Source organism: Crocuta crocuta, unplaced genomic scaffold (assembly GCF_008692635.1).
Source record: "Crocuta crocuta isolate KB4526 unplaced genomic scaffold, BGI_CrCroc_1.0 scaffold97, whole genome shotgun sequence".
Lineage (NCBI taxonomy): Eukaryota > Metazoa > Chordata > Mammalia > Carnivora > Hyaenidae > Crocuta > Crocuta crocuta.
The window spans coordinates 2,660,777-2,668,051 of record NW_027531999.1 but is presented as its reverse complement, the minus strand read 5'-3'; the positions used below and the strand labels follow the sequence as shown (position 1 = coordinate 2,668,051).

The window sequence follows — 7,275 nt, the reverse complement described above, 5'->3', positions numbered from 1 at the left end:
CTGGCAGGGGGAGAGAGGGAGTGTGCGCTCTCTCTCTCTCTCTCTCATTCTCCACTCTGCCTCCCCATTTCATAGAAACCTATTCAACTGCAAATAGTACAGTGTCTGCCATATATTGTCTTATACACAGAAAGGTTTATCTGGCTCACATAACTAGTTTTATGATCCAATGGGTCATCAAGGACCCAGAGTCTCTCCATCTTTCAGCTCTACCATCCTTGACATTTTTGCTTTCATCCTCACTCTGGTTGTCTTATGGTTCATCTAAGATGGTTGGTTCTACTCCAAGTATCACATCTGTGCCTCTGTGCACAGGCAGAAAGAAGTATAAACATATAAAAATATAAAAGAAAAAGAAGGAAAAGACTCTCAGAAATACATCATTTACATCTCATTGGCTAGATTGTGTCATACGACCACCTTAGACTACAAGGGAGTATGCCCAGCAAGCGGCTCTAGTTGAGAGAATGGGTGTTCCCTTGGAAAAGATGGAAAGGAAATAGACGCTGAGTGGTCAGCTATCAAAATACTCATCACTTTATCTATATCACAAGTCTGCTTTGCTTTCATAACTCCTCAAGACTTTGGAATCAAATCCAGAAGGGATTTATAGGCTAGAGATGGATAGATGGATGGATGGATGGATGGATGGATGGATGGATGGATGGATAGATAGATAGATGATAGATGATGATAGATAGATAGATAGATAGATAGATAGATAGATAGATAGATAATATAAAGTACATGACTGCTCAGCTAATACAGGTTTCTCAGACCTTCTTGCAGCGAGGTGTGAACATTTGACCATCTTCTCAACAACAGAATATGAGCAGAAGTGGTATGTGCCCCTTGAAGTTAGGCCTTAAGACACAAGACATGTGTTACTGTACATCTTCTTCCCCCTTTCTATAGACCAAAAGCTAGTGTCTGTCACTAGCTTCTGCTGTGCTCTAAAGGATAATGGACCCACAAGATGGCATACCTCTAAATGTCCACATGGATTAGAAACATGTCCAAATCTGGACTGTTAAATCAAGGATTGTTGTGAAAAAAGAGAACTTTGTTCTATAAGTTATTGCCTTTTGGGGTCTCAATGCTACAGCTTTTATCCTACCTGATACAGTTTCTATATCAAATATGAATCTCTAGGATGGTTAAAATTTCATGCAAAGCTGTGTCTGGGTTTATGGGATATTTTTCTAGGCTTCCCAAAATCAGTGTTTGAATTCTTGCCTCCCTTATCCGCTTGTCGTTACTCATTGTCCTAGAATTTTCTCCCTTTGCTAAGCATTGTTCCATCCTTCTCACTTCCCTGTCCAGAGTTCAATTGGGCATAAAGGAAATTACTTTTTGTAGATCAGCAGCTATTGTTTGGGCATTTGTGGATTTTGTCAAGGATGAAGATAAATAGGAACTAAAGCCATGTGCCAGAAGGGTAGGAGCAACATCTGAAGGAGACCAGGACATGAGAAGACCACAGTGGGAAATTCTCACAATCTCTCCTCTAGGTCAACGGGCATACTGAGTCTCATCCTTTAACCTAGTCTTCATTTGTTCAGCCCTCTGGATCTATACCACTTGAGACAGTTATAGTCGCAGATTCTTTAGTATGACTGTCATTAAGGCTTTTCTTAAAATTATCCCTCTTTTTCCTATCATCCTTGTGCATTCTGTCTTTATAATCCAATTTTAATCATTTGCCAAGTGAGTGACATTTAAAATTCTGAGTCATTTAAAATTCTAAAGAGAATATGGCAAATGACTGTGGAGATAGGTATGGACATAAGAATTATGTAAAGGTCTTGGACAATGCCTCTTAGCCAATATCCTACCCGATCTGGGGTTATCCCAGAAAAAAAAAAAAATCCTATCTCCACCCTGAGTTTATGGAGAAGGGAAGTTTGGCATCAATAGGATTGTGTAATGTTTTTCATTCTCCTGATTTACCTAGAGAAAATTATATTGAATTAACAAAAAAAGATGATGAAAAGAAACTTTAGGAATATCAAAGATGGCTATGAAAGATAGGAAAAAGAGATGAGAGTATATTGTAGCGAATTACTCTTGGGGTGCAGGGGTCTTGAGCTAAAGACTTTGGATACAAGCTAATAACATCCAGCAACCTGCTGCTTGGTCCAAACATCTTGGAAAAACTAACACCTTCATGATGTCACCTTCTGGAAAATTCCAAAGGATTCTCAGTTTTAGATCTCCTGTTGACACAGAAGCCCAGCAAGTAGATGTATTATAACTTTATAACTGGGAGACAAGGATCCAAGGATTGGGATTCCCTGAAGTTTTACTGGAGTCTGTGTACTTAACAACACCTGATAAGGCCCTTTCCAATGAGGTTTGAGAATAGTCTTATGTTGTTGTCATTTCTTGTAATCCAAGACTCAAATCTGAAGGTCATGCAAGGGTTCCTGTGGATTATTATTGGTAAAAGCTGTTTGGACCTGTTGATTATAAACGTGAGTCTGCTAAATTAATCCCCTATAATATTGTGCCATACTGGACTATAAAAGAGAAGTTAAGATGGAGGGTAAGATCTATAGATTCCCTGGGCATCCAGTGACCATTACATATAGGGATAGTCTATAGGTTTCTGTTAGACTGTCCCTAATGGCCATGAGAATTAAGTACAAACCCTTTGGCCTCAGTAACTAAAGTTCCTCTGATAGTTTTACAAGTTTCAGTGGTACCTCTATCGCCAAACAAATAGGTGGGTATTGTCAAGTGGAAAACACAAAGTCTTAAAGCTTTTTTATACTATCAAAGCAGTGGCAAGAAATAGATACAATAGTAAGGACATACTTATAACCACATGAGATGAATAACTGAATGAAACCCATCTGTAAATAGATGCTCAAAAGATCCTAAAGGTTTTGGCTTGTGTTTATGCCCCAGCTTTACAATTTTCTCAAGATAGTAGGTTTGATAGAAGAGAAATGCACCAAGGATATGCTCTAAAATCTTATTGAAATGTCTCCACCAATGCTTATTTATGATGTTGTTGTTGTTGTTGTTTTATTTTAGAGAAAGAGAGAGAGAGTGCAAGCATAAGCAGGGGACCAAGGCAGAGAGAGAGAGAGAGAGAGAGAGAGAGAGACTTAAGCAGATTCCATGCTTGGTGCAGAGCCCAACATGGGACTTGATCTCACAATCCTGGAATCATGACCTGAGCTGAAATCAAGAGTCAGACACTCAACCGATCGAACCACCCAGGTGTCCCTATGATGTTGGTTTTTTTTTTTCTTTTTAAAATTTCTTTCCATAATGAGTGATAGCATGCAACACTTTTTGAGAAAATCCATTTCAGTACCTTGGGGAAGATCAATAGACTATCTTGGTGCCATCATAGCTACCTGGGAAGAGAAAAAATTTAATCGTTTCCAATACCCTTCTTCATAATTATTGCTTGATACTAAAATTAACTCAAATCCTAATGTCAATAGTTAGGAGTTAGTCTTGGCTTTGACTCTTAGTCTTGTTGGAAAGCCTGGAGGTGTTAAAGCAACTTACTTATTTAGTATAGTAATCTGCTAAAGCATTATCCTTTGCTTCTTGAGTCTGCTTTTTATTATGGGGCCCAACCTTAATATAGCCAGTTCCTTTGGAAAAACAAAGCATCTAATAGGAATTTTATGTGACTACCATGTTTAATTGAAATACCAGATGCAGTTAAGCCACACTGCCTCCAAAGCATACCAAAATCATGAATGATCCAAAATCATATTTGCTATCCGTATAGTTAATTCCTCTCTTATCTCTACCTAATTAGAAGTCTGTAGTAAGTGCTACAATTTCAGCAACTTGTACAGATTTGGCCCCTGGGAAAGGATAATATTTGAGTAAGTCTAAGTGAGTTGCTATCACATACTGAGCTCGACAGCTTCCTTGTTCAGTTCTCTAATAGTCTCCATCTATAAACATTTCTAAATCTGGCTTGTCAAAGAATTTCAAAGAGATTAGAGTGAAATAAGGAAAATTCCTAAATAAGTGCATTACAGTCATTAGGTTTTTTTTCTCCTCTGGGAGAGAAAGAAAGCTGGGGGAAGGGCAGTCTAGGGGCTACAGCAATGGATAAAAATATGTGTGAGTGAGAAGAGAAGGATTTCACAGAAAGTCAATCTCAAAGCAGAAAGACATTGAGTGTTTTCATTGAAGAGTGAGGTCTGAATGACAAGAGGGACCATAATGTTAAGACGAGATCCTACATGTGCCCTCCTCCATGCCCATCACTTGTGGGGATGAGCACTGGGTGTTAAATGGAAATCAACTTGACAATAAACTATTTTTTTAAAAAAGATGAGATCCTAAAACTAAATCAATAGAAGCCCCAATTACCTGTGCTACTGTTGTCACTGAGGGCAGACAGAAAGGGTAGGCTTTTCCTACCGGGTAAAGTGTGAGGCTACTATGCATGATGAATGTCTGAAGCCCATTGTGCTTTTGAATTAGAAATCTCAAAGCTTATCTTTGGGTGCTTCATATACAAATAGAATGAAAGGCCTATGGTAATTAGGGAGTGCAAGCACAGGAGCCTTTGAGGTGCATTTTTTTTTTAAGTTACAGAAGGCTATAGGTGAATCTGTCTCAGGCAACATCTCTGGTACTGGGAAGTTAATCTGTACCAAAATAAAATATCTTCTCTTCCATGGAGCTTCAGAAAGAAGTTGCCCACTCCACATTTGAGTAGCACCTCATCTGCAAAGTAGTCCTCATTCAAACAGATCCATCAGAATGGAATCATTATGCAGAAAAGCATGTTAATTAGTGAGAGGAGTATCTGAAATTCCTGCCATTTGGTTACTCCAAGGAAAGAATGATGGAAAGGTAGGTTTATGGTAGAATGTGTAGGTCTTGTATCAACAAAAAAGGAACATCCTTGGATTTTTTGCAATTGCATGGAAACTTCTCCCTTTTGTTTTAAAGGCAATTTTGGGCAAACCAAAGGATCTACTTACTCAGAAGGGAATCGTTCTGTCACAAAAGTTGGTCCTTTATTACTTTAGATTCTGTCCTTCAACTTAAGGCAGAGTAAGGTTTTTTCCAGTTTCCCTTTTCCTTATAACATCCACATATATCTTTGTTTAGACTGGCTATAGACAGTTTTTATTCCTGTGTTTATCTAATTGCTTAATCTGAAGAGACATTAATTTAATCAGTATTTTTTTTCTGAGCCAAAGTATCTTTAATGTGCTCATCAAGCTCTTGTAGTTCAGAGAGAAGACAGTCTACCATTCTATCTTCTGTTTCCTAACTAAATTTGTCACTTCAGATATAAGACCATCAACAAAGAAGGTGATTAGGGCAGTTGTGATATCTTTGATCCTACTGAGAATAGCATATTCTAGAAGGTAGTAGTTATGCGATCTCTGAAATTAGGGAAGTATCGTTTTTTTCCTCCTTCTTTACATAATTGGATTTTTGACCCATTGGTTTTGACAAGAAAGGCCTCAGGAATAGCTAAGACAGCTTGTCCTATTTGTATACTTTTTATATCTACCTGCAATTAAATTTTGTCACATTTTTTCTATCACTTTATTAATCAATCCATCATGCTTTTCAAACATAGCATCTCTGGTTCCCACAAAGAGATGAACTAATTGAAAGAGATCAGGGAGTCCCTGACTATAAATTCCTAAGACAAGGCTTAAATTCTTAAACTAATTTTTGACTTTCCTTAGAAGGGATTAGAAAGTCCTTTGCTACATTATGGAAACCTGACCTTGACCAAGGTTTAAAGATGTGGGGCCATTTCCATCTGTATTAAAAGATATGAAGGAACATTCTCCAGTGAAAGGACTATATTTATGAAGGGGCAGTGGAGAACAGGAAAGAGGGGGTGAGAGAACGTGCAGGAGGAGGAGGAGGGACAAACCATGGGAAAGAAAGTTGAGAGACAGGAGGCCAGATGGAAAGCCAATCCAAAGATGAGGCAAAACAGAAAAAAGAGAATTTAAGTTTGCCTTTTTAGATCCTCCACATTTTTATTAGCTTTTTCTAAGGAGTCCTTATGAGAAGTAATCTTATAATTTTTCTTTTAGAGGATTTTTGTCTTTATTTTTTTTTAAATGTTTTATTTATTTCTAGGAGAGAGAGAGAGAGAGAGAGACAGTGTGAGCAGGGGAGGGTCAGAGAGAGAGGGAGTCACAGACTCTGAAACAGGCTCCAGGCTCTGAGCGGGCAGTCAGCACAGAGCCCGACGCGGGGCTCGAACCCACGAACCGCGAGATCATGACCTAAGTGAAAGTCGGACGCTTAACCGACTAAGCCACCCAGGCACCCCAAAGATTTTTGTCTTTAAAAGGCCTCTTCGGACCAGTTAAAAAAACTTGTTGACCGTTAAATATTTGGAATTATTGAATCCTTTGATGCTAAGGTACCATAAAAATGGATTGTCTTATTTGTATACCAAGTCCCCCAGGGTGGCCGCTAAAGTCCTAGAATACTCACAGACCTTCCAAATTTTAGTGCTATTAGCTTTATAATATTAAGTCTATATTCAAGTGCCCTGAACAAGCTAACAAAATCTCCTTAGCCTCATGGCCCCACTATGACTGAAAACTGCTATTAGTAGAAACAAATCAAACAAAGAGATGTATACAATTTGTATACAAGACAAAGAGGAAGAATAAAGGCTTAGACAGTACTTCAAGACCAAGAGAGCCAGGCACTGGTCTATTACATAGAAGGAGTTGATCCTCTAATGAAGTGGCGTGGGCTGAACAGCAAAGGGGCCAATCTTGCCTGAATCTTAGCAGCAAATCTATGGAATAAAATCAACTAGAGAGCCATTAGCATAAGGCTGTGAAGGAAGGCTCCAAAGAAGCATTTTAACTTGGAGAAAGACAGCGGAAAATTTTGCATGGCTTTAGCAGGAGGGGGTTGGCCAACATTCAGCTAGGCTTAGCAGGACAGGGTTTGGCTGCAGCCCAGCTAGTTTCGGAAATGGGAATACAAGGATTGTTCTTGCGGAATAAGAGCCATTGTTTGGGCAGTCTGGATTTTATTGAGAGAGTTGAAGAGGAAGAATTAGGGGTTAAAGTCATATGCAAGAGGGCATGGGAAGAAAAGCTATGGGGGTTCAAGAGATTTGAGGGTGGGGGTACAAGGACTTATGAAATCCACAGTGGAAAATTCTCCGGTCTTAATTCACTCAGGGTCCTTATACACAAAAGCAGTGTTTTAACAGGGGTCTTCAATGCCTTCATTCAAAGTGATTTCTAACAGTGACCCCGTCAGTGGGACAATGTCTTATAGCAGAGC

General features: G+C 38.9%; 1 protein-coding gene across 6 annotated transcripts in view; it reads right to left on the bottom strand.

The window, feature by feature from the left end:
* Window positions 1-7,275, bottom strand: part of TSPAN8 (tetraspanin 8) — a 208,448-nt gene that overhangs the window by 89,519 nt on the left and 111,654 nt on the right. The window contains exon 1 of one of the 6 annotated variants that reach the window (XM_077775211.1): window positions 3,326-3,344. The exons of 4 other annotated variants lie outside the window; for them this stretch is intronic. The gene's annotated coding sequence lies outside the window, so the exon portion shown is untranslated. Of the gene's footprint in view, window positions 1-3,325; window positions 3,345-7,275 lie in introns of those variants that run through there. One more of the 6 variants, XM_077775209.1, reaches the window with a different exon arrangement.